The following is a 14,710-nucleotide window of genomic DNA, read 5'->3' as shown; positions in this document are numbered from 1 at the left end:
GCGCTGCGGCTTCTGCACCCGGGGAGAGCCCCCCGCCTCCGGGCCCCCACCCTTGGCACGTGGCGGGACCGGCCCCAGAGGGCAGCAACCTGCAGGCCAGCTCCCACCAGACCCTAGCTGGGCAGTTGCGAGCAGTGACCAGGCACTGACCGCTCTCCCCGGAGGGCCCTGCCCGGCAGCGTCGCGGGGGCTGGGCGGCCTGCGCACGTGCGCGCGCGCGCGTGGCCAGCGACGATGGACACGCAGTGACCACTCGGACGGTGGCATGTCCCCAGGCGCTGTCCTGGATCCCAGCGGCCGGCCTGAGCGGACACCGCCTCGCCTCGCCTCGGATGTTCGGGTCCCAGCGCCCTGCAGAGCCCGCGAGCCCCCCGCCCCCTGCCCTGCGTCCCGGCTACCTTCTTGCCCGGCCCCTTCCCAGGAGCGCTCCGGGGCTGTCCAGCCCAGACGCAGCCGCTCGTTTATAACGGACCTCCCGGAGATTATTTCCGATTTGTACATTTTATGATCACGTAAGCATGTTTAATGAAAATACAGCTTGAGTGCCGTTTTCTCGCAAGTTAGTGTGAAGAGTGTCTCCTGTAACCGGGGAGCTCGTCCAGGGTCATCCTGGTCAGCAAGTGGTGTTCACTGCAGCGTTCTGGATGGATCCCAGCTGCTGCCCCAGCACCTGCGAGCAAGCCCCTCAGTCCTCCACGGCGGGCTTGTCTCTCTGAAGGACGAAGCCCACCCTCGCACAGAAACCCACCCACCGCCTTCCCGTTCTCCTTCTGAACCACTCCTGATCCTCCCAAAACCAGAGGCATGGCCCCAAGGTGCCCCCATCTCTGTCGCTGGCCTTGGCTCCATTCAGGAAGGACCCCTCACTCGGAGACCCCTCAACAACCTCCTTACCTAAGTAGTCCCGCCCCGTAGCCTACGTGGACCAGCAGGGAGAACGTTGGCTTTGCACACAGCCCGTGTGGGTTCGATCCCCGGCATCCCACATGGTCCAAAGAGCACCACCAGGATTGATTCCTGAGTGCAGAGCCAGGAGTGACCCCTGCGCAACACCAGGTGTGGCCCACAAACCAAATAAATAGTCCCACTCCATTTTCCATCTTTGAAAAGGGGGCAGGAGAGAGAGGACAGTGGTCAGGGCACTGGCCTTGCACACGGTTGACACCGGCTCAGTCAGGTTCGTTAGCCTGTCAGGAGTGAACTCAGCACCAGAAATAAGCTCTGAGCACCAGGGGTTGCGACCCCAAAATCAAGAAAAGAAAGAGAAGGGATAAGTGGGAGGGAGAGAGAGAAGGGACAGAAGGAAGAGAAAGATTGTAATGTCTAGATTTGTATTAGAGTATTAAAGCAGACTTTATTGTTTCTTTTTTTTTCCCACTTTTTATGGGGGGGGGTCACACCCGGCGATGCACAGGGCTTACTCCTGGTGGTGCTCAGGGGACCATATGGGATGCTGGGAATCGAACCCGAGTCAGCCACGTGCAAGGCAAACGCCCTACCCGCTGTGCTATGGCTCCAGTTCCGCTCACGTTTGTTTTTAAAATCAAGGCTGATGCCCTCATAAAGCAGGTCCCAAGCAGCTCAAAGCATTTTGCTGAGCTCAGGAAAGTTAAATACCGCATTTAGCGTGGGGTTAGGTTCCTTAGCAGAAAATGCCTGAAAGACTAAAGGTGCCTCACATCCAAGCATGTATGGTATTTTGTTACTAATTTGCCTAAATCCATTTGAAGTTCACATAGCAAGTGGTCAGAGCAGTGGGGTAATCTTAAGCTCCGAGGAACAGAATTGGGCCATTTGATGGAAAAATACTCCAGCCACCGTTAAGAGCTGCCAGAGAAAGATATCTGTTACTTAATCAAAATCAACTTTTCGAATTTCTGAACTTCTCCTTGGTGTGTTCCTAGAAAGAGTAATCTCTTTATTCATGGGAAAATTAAGCTTTAGGTAACTGTCTTGTGATAATTGAATAACATACTTGAACCATTTCCAGGTAGAATAGTAATATTACTGGTAACGCTCTGCTAAGAAAGACAAGGGAGCTCCCAGATAGGAACCAGAGAGATCTTACTGGGACAAGACTCCAGACCCCTCCTCTGAGCAAGGGGGTCTGGGGCATACTTGGCAGGAAGGAGTGTGAGAAATCAGAAGCCAGAATGTCATTCTGGGGGCTGGAGCGAAAGCACAGAGGGTAGGGCGTTTGCCTTGCACGCCGCTGACCCGGGTTCCAGTCCCAGCATCCCATATGGTCCCCCAAGCACAGCCAGGAGTGATTCCTGAGTGCATGAGCCAGGAGGAACCCCTGAGCATCCTGAGCATCGACAGGTGTGACCCAAAAAGCAAAAAATAAGTAAATAAAAATATTTTTTTTTTAAAAAAAAGAATGTCATTCTGGCCTTGTCCCCTGCAGCAGGTGATAAAGCCCCCCTGGGGGAGGTTCTATCCTGACCCCCACTACCGACCACTTGTCCTTATCTGCAAGACAAAGACAGGCTTTGGCAGTTACAGGCTCTGCACGGCCCCTTTCTCAGGCCCCTTTCTCCGAAATGGCCAGCGGCTCAAGCCAAGTAGAACCACCCAGGTGGGGGCCGGAGAGATACTCCAGCAGGCTGACCCGGGAATCATTTCCGGCACTCCTGACCCCTGCCCGGAGGGAGTCCTAAGCACCGCAGGGTGTGGCCCCAAAACTAAACCGAGTGAAATGAAAAGATGCCCCAGGCCCTGTCTCCTTTCTCTTGCTGCCAATGCCTTGGGCTGAGAGACGTAAAACACTCGTCTGTCTTCCCTGTGGTCCAGCCCTGAGCACCTCCAGCTGAGCCCCGAGCAGCACTAGGTCTGACCCAAGAATCAATCGTCACTAATTAAATCAAGTAAAGTAAAATACATCGTGCCAGGGCCCATGGAGAGAGAGACAGGAACCCCGGGTTCCATCCCTGACATCACATATTTCCTGAGCACTGCTGGGAGCAACCCTGGAGCACTGAGTTAGGGGTAACCGCTGAACACTACTGGGTGTGACCTATCAAGCACCAAAAAAGAAACCCCAAAATAAATAAACGAACCAGCTTACAGCCCAGTGACCAGTGGAAAGAGAACATGTGTGCCTGGCACGGTGGTGTCGGTCATCCTGAAGGACGCGCACCTGGCCGAGTGCGGCTGACTCTGGGGCCGCCCACGGATCTTTGCGGACCCCCATGTCTCCCGATACCCACCTCATCTCTCACAGCCACCATTCCTCAGTCCAGACATGGAATTGGAGCTCGAGAAGGAAGAGCAGAGTTGAGGGGGGGCCGAGAGGGCCCGGACAGAGAGGGCGCCCCAGGCTCACCCCACCAGGCCCCCCGCCCTGCAAGGCCCCTGACTTAGCAGATCACAGTGGGGGGAGCTGGGGACTGTTTCGTGTTCCCGTACAGCGCGGAGGGATGGCCCCAGAGTACTGAGTGGCCACAGCACTGACCGTCCGCGGGAAGGACCGAGCAGTGCAGGAATGCGGCTGGACAGGACGGGCCGTCAGATATGGAATTTCTCAGCCGAGCGCAGCCCCTCGGGGAGACCCATTTTCCTCTCTTTCACTTCGTCTCAGACAGGTCCCTGTGCCGTGTGACCAGCCCAGCTCTGTGAATGTGTGTGCACACACGTGAGTGTGCGTCCGTGTGCGTGTGCGTGACAGAGCTAATGTTTTATTTACACTGTCTTTGTGTTTGGTCTCGGGTCTCCCCAGGCGGTGCTGGGGCTCTCTCCTGGCTGGCCTCTCCCGGCTGTCCCCGGGAGGACTCAGGGACCCCATGTGGTCCCAGAGGTCAGACCCAGGTCTGAAAGCGGGCGGCATGTTAATCTCAAACCTCCAGCTCTGTGGCTGGAGCAATAGCACAGCGGGTAGGGCGTTTGCCTTGCACGTGGCCGACCCGTGTTTGATTCCCAGCATCCCATATGGTCCCCCAAGCACCACCAGGAGTAATTCCTGAGAGCAGAGTCAGGAAGAACCCCTGTGCATGGCCAGGTGTGACCCAAAAAAGAAAATTAAAAAAAACACAAAACCTCCAGCTCTGCCTCGCCCGCCTTTCAGCTTCACTTGCAGTGTGGAGGAAGAGGATGGGGGAGGCACTGGCCCTGCAGGTAGCTCACCTGAGCCGGACCTTGCGGTCCCAAGAGCCCTCGGGAGTGACCCTGAGCGCAGACACTGAGTCCTGAGCACTGCCGAGGAGTTGGCTGTGAGGCATTTTACAGAGACCCTGGCGTGAGGGCACAGGCCATCCACACCCAGCCCAGGGTCAGTCCCTGCCACCACACTGCGTGGCCCTGAGGTCTCCCCACAAGACCTTTGCCAGGTGGCTGAGTGTCCCCAGAAGTGCTCCCTGAAAAACACAAAAATAAAGAGGCTGGTCGGAGTGGGGTCAAGATCTACCTACCTCCCAGGGCTCCCCGAGGAACACCACCTGGACACACAGTTCCAGGCTCGCTCCCCCGCCCCCTGCAGGGAGCAGACCTTGGGAAGGGCTCCTTACAGAAGCTGCGGGCGGGAGTGAGGGCAGGGGCCGCCGCGTGGGGTCACAGGGAACCACCACGCCGAATCATGCAGGAGCACGTGGGATCATCACACAGAATCACATGGATCACGTGGAACCACACGGAACCATCATGCGGGAGCATGTGAAATCACGCGGGGTCACCCAGAATGCAGCACCCCGTGGCATCAGGCCGAGTCCTGCAGAAAGCCTCGTGGCGTCTGGCGCCCCAAGGACGCCCTTCCTAATGGTTTGTGTTTTGGGGCCACACTGTTGGCACTCAGGGTGACTCCTGGCTCTGCTCTCAGGGCTGGCTCCCGGTGGGCTGCGGGGACCCCCTGGGGCGCCGGGTGGAACTCGGGTCAGTCTATGCACGGCGGTCCCCCTGCTCACGGGCTGCCCCAGCACCAGAAGGACACCTGTCTGGGAACCGGCTTGGGTGCTCTGAGTCTCTTGTTGGGACCTCCTAGGACCCCCCAAGTCAGAATATAAAGATACTGAACTGGAGACTCTGGAGCTCCGAGCACTGGCTGAGGCTGCAGGAGGAGCGATGGTGGAGCACCACCTCACCTCACCTCCCGCTCACCTGCACACCTCACCTGTGCGCCTCACCGGCCCGCCCAGCGCCCGTCCCTTCCTTCCTGCGTGCCACTGAGTTCCACCCTCCATCGGGCAAGGGCCAAGCAAAACAGCACCGAGAGCCACATGCAGCCGCGCCCCCTCCCGATAACCCACAGCAGACCTGCCGGTGACAGGCCAGCACAGGGACCGTCCCCGCCTCACGCCGGCACCCCTGCCTGTAGAGGATGGGAAACGGGCACGCTGCAGAGAACGTTGCCTGCGGACGCCACTCACCGGCGCTGCTCAGCCCACACGGCCTCAGCTTGAGTCTGACGCCCGGTCGCTAGGGACAGGGAGACTGGAGGGGGACCGAGGGGACACGCAGGGGTGGAGAGGGAGGGGCACACGGATGGAGACATGGGCGTGCAGGGGTGGAGGTGGGCTGGGGTGGGCCCTGGGAGGGGCTCTTGGCTGTCTGCCGTGCTTAGCCGCACCTCTGCCTCCTGTCCAGCCCCCGGGCCAGGTGCTCCCTCCCCTGGAACATTCCGTCCAAGCACGCCCCCTCAGATTCCCTCCAGCTCTACCAGAGGCCTCGGGGGGCCCTAGCAGGCATGACCCGTGGGGCCAAGTTGGCTCTGAGCACTGCTTGGGAGCACCCTCCAAGTCACCTGCATGGAAGGGCTGCCGTCGGGACCATCTGTGACATCAGGGCGGGGCGTCACTGAGAGGGAGAGAAGACGGGGTGTGTCCCATGCGGGTGCTCTCTCCCGGGGGCCGGAGACACAGGCTTCCACCCTGGGAATGTCCGTGACTCGCCCGCTTGGCCTGTGTTCTTCACCCAGCAGCCGTTTCCAGGGTCCTCGCTCAGGGCTGGGGCAGTCAGAGGCCTCAGTGCCCGGTAAATTACCAGCCCGGCGTTTTGGCAGTGGTGCGGGGCGGTACTGGATGCTGCAAGGCGGGGGCCAGCCCCCTCCCCAGGCAGACGGAACCACAGAGGCTTTCTGCAATTAGCTGGGAACTGCCTTAATGGTTTTGTTTTCCTGGGAAGAGCCCAGCTCTCGATCCTGATAAACTGGTTCTCAGCACGCAGATGCCCAGAGCAGGGTCTCCCCCGGGCCCCCAGCCAAGCCTGGGCCTCCTCTGACCTCCCCCCACCCACAGGGCTGCCACTGTGGCAGACCCCATGGGAGTGGCTCGGGGGCCCTCAGGGAGCCCCTGAAGGATGCAGAACACCCCCGTGTGGGCCCAAGAACGGCAGGGGGCAGGGGTGGCCGGGGTGCCAGCATGCATGTCCCCTCCAGGCACCCTGAGTGTGGCCACGGAGGCCCCCGGAGCACTGCAGGAGTGGGTCTGGCGGCCTGGCCCCATGGGCAGCGCGATATCCGGGCCCAGCTGCTCAGGTGCCGCGGGGAGAGCCTGGGCCCCGAGCACTGCCGTGGGGGACCACAAGGCGGGGACCACAGACAGGGAACTGCTGTGGGCTCTGGGCAGGATGGCCACACTTTGGCAGTGCGCTGGACTGAGGGTCGCACAAAGGCCAGGGAGCTGGGTGGGTGGCACCCAGCTCTGCATGGGGCCCACTCGACCCCCCCCCCCCGGGGAGCATGGCCTGGGATGAGCCCCCGCACCATGTGGAGCCCTGTGTGCAGTTCAGCAGGGAGGAAGCCAGAGGAGGCCTGGCGTCCACTGGGTGCGGAACACAGGCTCAGTGGACTTCGGCAGAACCGAGCACAGAGCCAGGAGTCAGCCCGGAGTGTCGCCGGGTGTGGCCCCAAACAACAAAATGGCCAGAAGAGCCTCACGTTCCTCTGGGGCTCGAGCAGAGGGAGTGCCCACACGGGCAGCCGGGGCAAGCGTCCTGCGGCAGGACGACCCACAGACCCCGAGCGCCGCAGAGACAAGGCAGCGAGGGGGCTGGGACCACTCAAGTCACACCAGAGGCCCATCCACCCTCTGTGTGCCCAGCACACAAGCCCATCTGTCCATGGGTGACGCTCCCCGGGACCTCACAGCCCCTGGGCCCCTCTCTGTCCCCTGAGCAAACAGTCATCTTCAAGGCACTGACTAGAACCTTCCCACAGGCACATCCGCTAGTCCCTACATGAAGGACATTCTAGAACCTTCCCACGGCACGTCCGATAGTCCCTACATGAAGGACATTCTAGAACCTTCCCATGGGCACGTCCTATATACATACCAACACAGAGAACATTCTAGAACCTTCCCATGGGCACGTCCGATAGTCCCTGCATGAAGGACATTCTAGAACCTTCCCACGGGCACGTCCAATAATCCCTACATGAAGAACATTCTAGAACCTTCCCATGGGCACGTCCGATAGTCCCTGCATGAAGGACATTCTAGAACCTTCCCACGGGCACGTCCGATAATCCCTACATGAAGAACATTCTAGAACCTTCCCACGGGCACGTCTGATAGTCCCTGCATGAAGGACATTCTAGAACCTTCCCACGGGCACGTCCGATAATCCCTGCATGAAGGACATTCTAGAACCTTCCCACGGGCACGTCTGATAGTCCCTGCATGAAGGACATTCTAGAACCTTCCCACGGGCACGTCCGATAGTCCCTGCATGAAGGACATTCTAGAACCTTCCCACAGGCACATCTGATAGTCCCTGCATGAAGGACATTCTAGAACCTTCCCACGGGCACGTCCGATAGTCCCTGCATGAAGGACATTCTAGAACCTTCCCACAGGCACATCTGATAGTCCCTGCATGAAGGACATTCTAGAACCTTCCCACGGGCACGTCCGATAGTCCCTGCATGAAGGACATTCTAGAACCTTCCCACAGGCACATCTGATAGTCCCTGCATGAAGGACATTCTAGAACCTTCCCACGGGCACGTCCGATAGTCCCTGCATGAAGGACATTCTAGAACCTTCCCACGGGCACGTCCGATAGTCCCTGCATGAAGGACATTCCAGAACCTTCCCATGAGCACGTCCTATATACATACCAACACAGAGAACAGCCTAGAACCTTCCCACGGGCGTGTCCTACAGGCCCTGCATAAGAAGAGTCTAGAAGCCTGCCCGGGCCTGTGAGCTGAGCCCCTCCACCCCAGGGAGCCCTTGGGAGGGGAAGGCAGTGCCGTGGCCCCGCCACACTGCACTCGCCCCCGGCGTGGCACTCACCCTGCAGAGGAGGGAGTGGGGGGTCCCGTCCCGCAGACAGGCCACCCAGGGTCACTTGCGCGGAAGGACCCAGCGAGTGCCACAGCAGATGAGGGTGCCGGGGAGCCTGGCCCCACTCTGGAGCTGTCGTCTGCCGCTTCCTCACCTCTGTGAGTGTGTGTGTGAGAAAGACAGTGTGAATATATGTGTGACAGTGTGTGTGAAAGTGTGTGAGTGGGAGTGTGTGAGTGTGAGGGAGTGTGTGTAACTATGTGTGAGTGTATGAGTGTGAGAGTGTGTGAGGGAGTGTGTGTGACTATGTGTGTGTGTGTGAGTGTATGAGTGTGAGAGTGTGAGTGTGTGTGACTGTGAGTGCACGTGTGTGAATGTGTGTGTGTGTGTGCATGACTGTGAGTGTGTGAGTGTGTGTATGCGAGAGTGTGTGTGTGTGTGAGTGGGAGTGTCTGTGTGAGTGTGAGTGTGTGGGAGTGTGTGTGACTGTGAGTGCATGTGTGTGAATGTGTATGTGTGTGTGCGTGTGACTGTGAGTATGTGAGTGTGTGTATGCGAGAGAGTGTGTGTGTGTGTGAGTGGGAGTGTCTGTGTGAGTGTGAGTGTGTGAGAGAGCGTGTGTGAGTGTGTGTGTGATAATGCCGCTGTCCCTGGCAAAGTCCAGGCGCAGGACTCCCTCCCAGAAGGCAGTGGCAGGGCGGGCCGAATCCAGGCTGCTTAGCGACCAGGCAGAGTGACAGGTCTGCGTGACCCCACTGGGGGCTCCGGCAGCTTCCGCCAAGGGTCACAGGGCGTCTCTTCCACCTGCATGTCCTCCCTCGCGCCGTGCGCCTGTCAGGAACCGTGGGCAGGAGCCACCGGGGCCCAGCCTGCTCAGCGGCCCCAGCAGACACACGGTCGACCCTGGGCTCAGTCGACTGACCTTGGTCCATGGCTCCTTGGTCTGGGGGCCTGGGAGTGGCCGTCGCTCCTGAGCAGGGAGACGCCACAGCAGGACTGTCCCCGCCGGCAGCGCAATGAGCTAAAGCTCTAACGTTGGGCATTTGGGGGGCTTCCGCGTCTGTCCACAAAGGGTCCCAAAGTCTGAAACATTCTAGTTTTATTCATGTGTGAGTGTGTGTGTGGAGGACTGTGTGTCTGGAAGCATGTGAGTAGTGTGTGTGACTGTATGTGTGTGTGACTCTGTGTATTGGAGTGCCTGAGTACATGTGTGTGCAGGTACGTGCCTGTGCGTGCGTGCGTGTGTGACCATGTGTGGACGCACTGAAAACGTGCGCATGACTGTGAGCACATGTGTGTGCGTGTGTGTGACTGGCGTGTGGAAGCGTGAGCACGTGTGCACGTGGCGGGCGGTGTCCGTGTCCTCCCGGCGCTGGGCGTGCTTTCCGCTTGAGTCACGCTGCCGGCTCCTCTTGGGAAACTCTAGAAGGGGACCAAAGGTCTCCCGAGACCTGCAGCAGTCACTGGTCATTTCCCAGGCTCCTACTGATCTCTACCTCGCTGGGGAGGCCCACGACAGCATCCTGTGACCGGCCGTGTCCCGCCCGGACCTGCCGTCTCGTCCCCTCGCCTCTCAGTGCCTGACCTGGTGGCTCAGCTTTCCCCTGGCGCGGCCCGCGACTGCTCCCAGGGGGAGGGCAGTGGTTCCTGGCATCCCACTTTGTAGGTCGCTACTGAGCACGGGTGCCCCCACATCTCTCCCAGTGTGGGTCCCCACGGGCGCTCATGGACATGGGTGGGTGGGATCGTTACAGCAGAGCCTTGGGCGTGGAGCCCCGGCAGGGCCTGGCCTGCTGATTTTCCTCCTGGGTGCCTGGCCACGCACCGCACCGCACACAACCTGTCCTTGCCGGAGGGCAGAGAGCAGGAGATGCGTTCAGGCAGGGCTGCCCAGAGACCCACCCTCGGCGCCTCCCGCACGGGGCGGTCTGCAGAAGCCCGAGGAGTGCGCTGGAGCCAGGGGCGGCTCTTCCACATGCCGGCGTGTGAGGAGCTGGGGTTCTGCAGGCAGAGAGCCGTGCTGGTGGGTTTCCACTCCTGAAAGGAGCACTCTGGGGGTGCCGGCTCCCTGGGGGCCCCCCGCGGGGCTCTGGGAAGGCTGCTGGGTGCTGCCAGCAGCTGCTCCTCACCAGCTTCTGGCCTGGAACCGGGGCCAGGCGGCCCGGGGCACGCCTGCTGCTGCCTGCTCACTGCTGCGCTCCCTGCTGGGCCGGGGCCAACCCAGAGCCTGCGCCGGAACAAAGTCCAAGGGCAGCTCCACACCCGGGCTCGGGCGGGCCCCGGCATGCCTGCTCAGGCTGGAGCGGCTGGATGCACCGGAGCAGAGGAGGCGAGGGTCGGTCTCCACCCGCTCAGAAAGGCTCCCGACACGACACGGGCCTGTGTCTCCCTGCTGCACCACCGCAGCCTGAGCTGGGTCTGAGCTGGGTCTGAGCTGGGTCTGAGCTGTGCCGGCCGCCCAGCCAGGAGGCACCGAACTCCAGGTTCCAGACCCCCAGCCAGGAGGCACCGGGTCCCCGGGTCCCAGACCCCCAGCCAGGAGCCGCCAGGCCCTCAGGTCCCCGAAACAGTCGAGGGCAGCCAGCCCAGTGCCCTTGGCACAAGCCCAGCCCACAGGTGAGCAACAAGTGTCCGCGCACATTCCGGCAGAGGGGCCGAGACCGTTCCGGCGAGGACCACCACCGGGGATGCTTTCTTCCCCAATGGGCGAGTCCCCACCCACGCATCATGCCAGACTCTACCCACAGACGGGAGGGCTGGGCGGAGCTGGGGCGCGCACACACACGGGCATGTGCAGGCGCAGACACGCACACACACGCACACACACACACACACACACACACACACACACACTCACGTGCATGCACGCGCAGATACCCGTCCCCTGCACAAATGACCCCCCTACCCACGCCTGGACAGGGCCGTCCGGCTCGGAGTGGCGTGTCCAGCCCCATGCTGAGAGGCTGTGCCTGCCCTGCATGGCCAGGAGCCGCAGCCTGAGTGGGGCTGTGTGTGGCCGACAGGCGTGAGGCCGGCTCCCTGGACACTGACCCCTGGGCCCACTGTCATGGGGAAGGGAGGGAGAGTCTGGTGCAGATGCACGCCTGGGGGCGGGGCTCCCTGACGGGGCGGGGCTTGTCACCCAGGGGCGTGGTTTCCTCATGGGGGCGGGGTTTCTTCCTGGGGGCGGGGCTTCCTTCTGGGGGCGGGGCTGTCTGCCCTTCCTTGCAGCCTCGGCAGAGCGTCCAGTGCGGCTGGACGGGGAAGCAGCTGGACAATGGGGCCGAGACTCCAAGGCTCCAGTAGTTAGAGGGGCTGCCCCGGAGGGGGCCGCCCTGGGACTCAGGCTTCCTTCCCTTTCTCTGGAGGCCTGGGCGAGGGTGGAGGTGCTCCAGACTGTGCCTGCAAGCACTTGAGCAGAGGCAGTGCAGGGTTGGGGTGGGGGGGGCACAGGCAGCTTCCGTCACCCTGGTGCTTCTCCCCGCTGCGCCCGGCGGGCACTGCAGAAAGGAGAGGAAATGGCAGTGCCCCCAGCATACCCCCCCCCCCAACCAGGAGAGAGGGGTGGTGGGTGGGTGGAGCCCGGATGGATGGGAGGGGCTGAAGCCCAGCAGGGCAGGGATGGGCAAGGGGCCTTTCAGAATGCAGATGCACGCTCCTGGGCAGGGCGACGGGTCCTCGTGTGGGAACCAGCAGGACAGGTCAGTGGGACAGAGCCCCAGGAGGCTTCTCCAAGCTCCCAGGCTGGGCGTCCCTGGGGCTGGGGCTGGTTTCATCCCTGGGAGAATCCAGCGGGCCCTGCCCGGCTCAGTCCCGTCCTCGGAGTTCACAGCCTGAGAGCTTTCACGTATCTCTCCTACGCTGGGAAGGGAGAAGGTGGCGGAGAAATGAGGAGCCCACTGCTGGCCGCTGCCGGCTCATCGGGAGATTCTAAATCCAGCACAAACTCGCCCACGTTTCAGAACTCCTGGCCTGCCACGGAAGTGCCGGGCCTGTCCTTAGGGACTCACTCAGGCGGCCAGTGAAGGAGCAGCAGAGAAGCCAAAGGAACGTTTCTCCCCGCCCCTCACCTGGTCTGGCTCTCCAGGGCCGGGCGGCCGAGCTGCACACCCCAGGTCGGGAAGGACTCGCAGGAGACACCTCCGACCAGGCCCAGGCCCTGACACTGCTTCTCAGCAGTGGCGCAAGAAGCCAGAAGTCCTGTGGTAGGCTCGCTGTCCTCGGGAAGGGGCGGAGAATCTCCTCCGACTCCCTGGAGAGCGGCCCCGCCACTGTGAGCACTGCAGACGGGACCCCAGGACTTGCCCACATGGTCCCATCATTCCACGCAGCCTGACCCTGCCGTCCTGCAGACTCGGCCCAGAGCTGCATCTGTGCCCAAGTCCGCTCTCAGAAACAAAGGGGCAGCGCTGGCAGCACCCGGCCAGCTGTGCTGCAGACCCTCACCTCTGCTGTGACTCTGATGCGCTGTCACCACGGCTCTATGTTGTATGCACCCGTGCATACATGCCCGTTGGCCTGGGTGTATTGTGTGTCCTGCTGTTCGTAGCCTGTGTATTCCAGGACTGCATGCTGTGTGTATATTATGTGTACCTGTTCATGCATGCCCGTGTATCTGTGCACGCATGCCTGTGAGCCCATGTGCATGTGTGCTGTCCATGTACCTATGCACGAACGCCTGTACCTACACATATGCCTGTCTCCCCGTATCTGTGCCTGCACCCCTGTGTGTTCATGGGTATGTCATACATACCACCCGTGTATGTACCTGTGCATCTATGTCCTGTGTGTATCTGTGTGCATGCCTGCGAGCCAGGTGGATGTGTGTCCCCAACGCATGCATACGCCAAAGCCTTGTGTGTGTGCCAGCGCCAGCACGGTGAGCACGCACCTGTGTGCCCACGCATGCATGCATGAGAGCCGCGTGTGTGCAGCCTGGGGTGCTGTGGGTGCCCGTGTCCGCTCACCTCCACCCCACATGGCTTGAGCTCTCCCCGTGTACCAGGCGTGTGCCAGGCTACCATTCGGGTGCATCTTGCAGCCAGGGGCTGCCTGGCCTTTGGGGGGGCCCCTGTGTGGGGTTTGGGGCTCTGTGACCTCTCGGCCTCGCGTGCAGAGCCCAGCAGCAGCAGACTAACGCCTGTGGGAGACAGACGGCGGGAAATGGGGCTAGGAGTGGAGGGCAGGTCGCCAGGGATCGGGTGGCCGATGAGTTCACATGACTGAAAATGGAACGTCTGTGCAGCAGAAAAATGTCAAGTGAGAGCACATGCACATCCACTAGAGAAAAGGAGTGACAATTTATGCTACAAGTGGAGACCAAAACCAACCAACGCACACTAACAAGAAAGTGGTCATTTCCAACTCACATTGTCTTGCTGGTCCCTTCTCTATCCTAATCTTGTATTCCGATCACCCTGGACAAGAACTGCACGCTGAACATAGGTAATGGGGCATACTTGATAACCGCTCAGTGCTGTTCTGCAAACCATAATGCCCCGGGGGGGGGTGACAGGGAGAGAGGGAGAAAGAGAGAGAGGGAGGGAGGAGAGAGGGAGAGGGAGCAAGAGACGGGGAGAAAGAGGGAGAGGGAGAGAGGGAGAGAGAGGAAGAGCGATGCCACAGAGGCAGGCCGGGCGGGAGGCGGCAGGTGGGGGTGCTGGGGGGGAACTGGGGACACTGGTGATGGGACATGTGCGCTGGTGAGGGGACGTCAGGCAGGAAGGGGGAATGCTGGTCACCCCCAGGTGAGGCTTTCGCCCCCTTGGTGGGAGGCGTCCGGGGCAGAGGCCAGTGTAGGCAGAGGCAGGAGGCACGGGCAGCCCAGCCTTGCCCGCCCGGTCAGTCAGGCGAGTCACTGCCTGTGAACCAGCTGTGACGCGGGGTGTCGCTCTGGGTGCTGGGGGAGGTGCCCACGTGTCCTGCAGTGCTCAGGCCGCGGGGCTGTCCCCGGCCCTCCCATCTGTCTTCGGGGCCACGTGCTGCAGGCTTTGAGCTCTTCCTGCTGCTGCCAGCGCAGCCGTCTCTGGAGGGTTCTCTGTCCCCTGCGTGCCCGTCCCGCGTCTCTGCTCTGCTGCCCTCTGACGCTTTCCAGGCAGCGTTTGGGTGCCTGAGGCGCAATCCTGTCTCCTCCTTCCCTCGGAGCTGGGCAGGGGCACACCATGGGCCCGCCGTGCCCGGGGCTTCACGGCCACTCCTCCCTCTGCTCAGCGTTTCCTCCCACTGACCACGCTCCCCCGTGGCGGCCAGCTAAGCCCGCAGACGCTGCGTTTCTGGCTGGTGTCACCAGGCCCCTTTGTTCTGCCGGTGCTTGGTTGGCTGCACTTGTACACAGAGTCGTCGGGGCTTATCACATTCCTGCGCAGTCTCCCACCCGCCGCCGAGCGAGCGTCCATCTGCAGGGGCCGGAGGGGCAGGACGGGGCGATGGCACTCGCTTCACGCGTGGTCAACCTCGGTTGGGTCCCTGGCACCATACAGGAGTCCCCAAACTCC

This window comes from Sorex fumeus, unplaced genomic scaffold, assembly GCF_029834395.1.
Source record: "Sorex fumeus unplaced genomic scaffold, SorFum_2.1 ptg000177l, whole genome shotgun sequence".
Lineage (NCBI taxonomy): Eukaryota > Metazoa > Chordata > Mammalia > Eulipotyphla > Soricidae > Sorex > Sorex fumeus.
The sequence above is the reverse complement of the archived record's forward strand: the minus strand, read 5'-3'. Positions refer to the sequence as shown.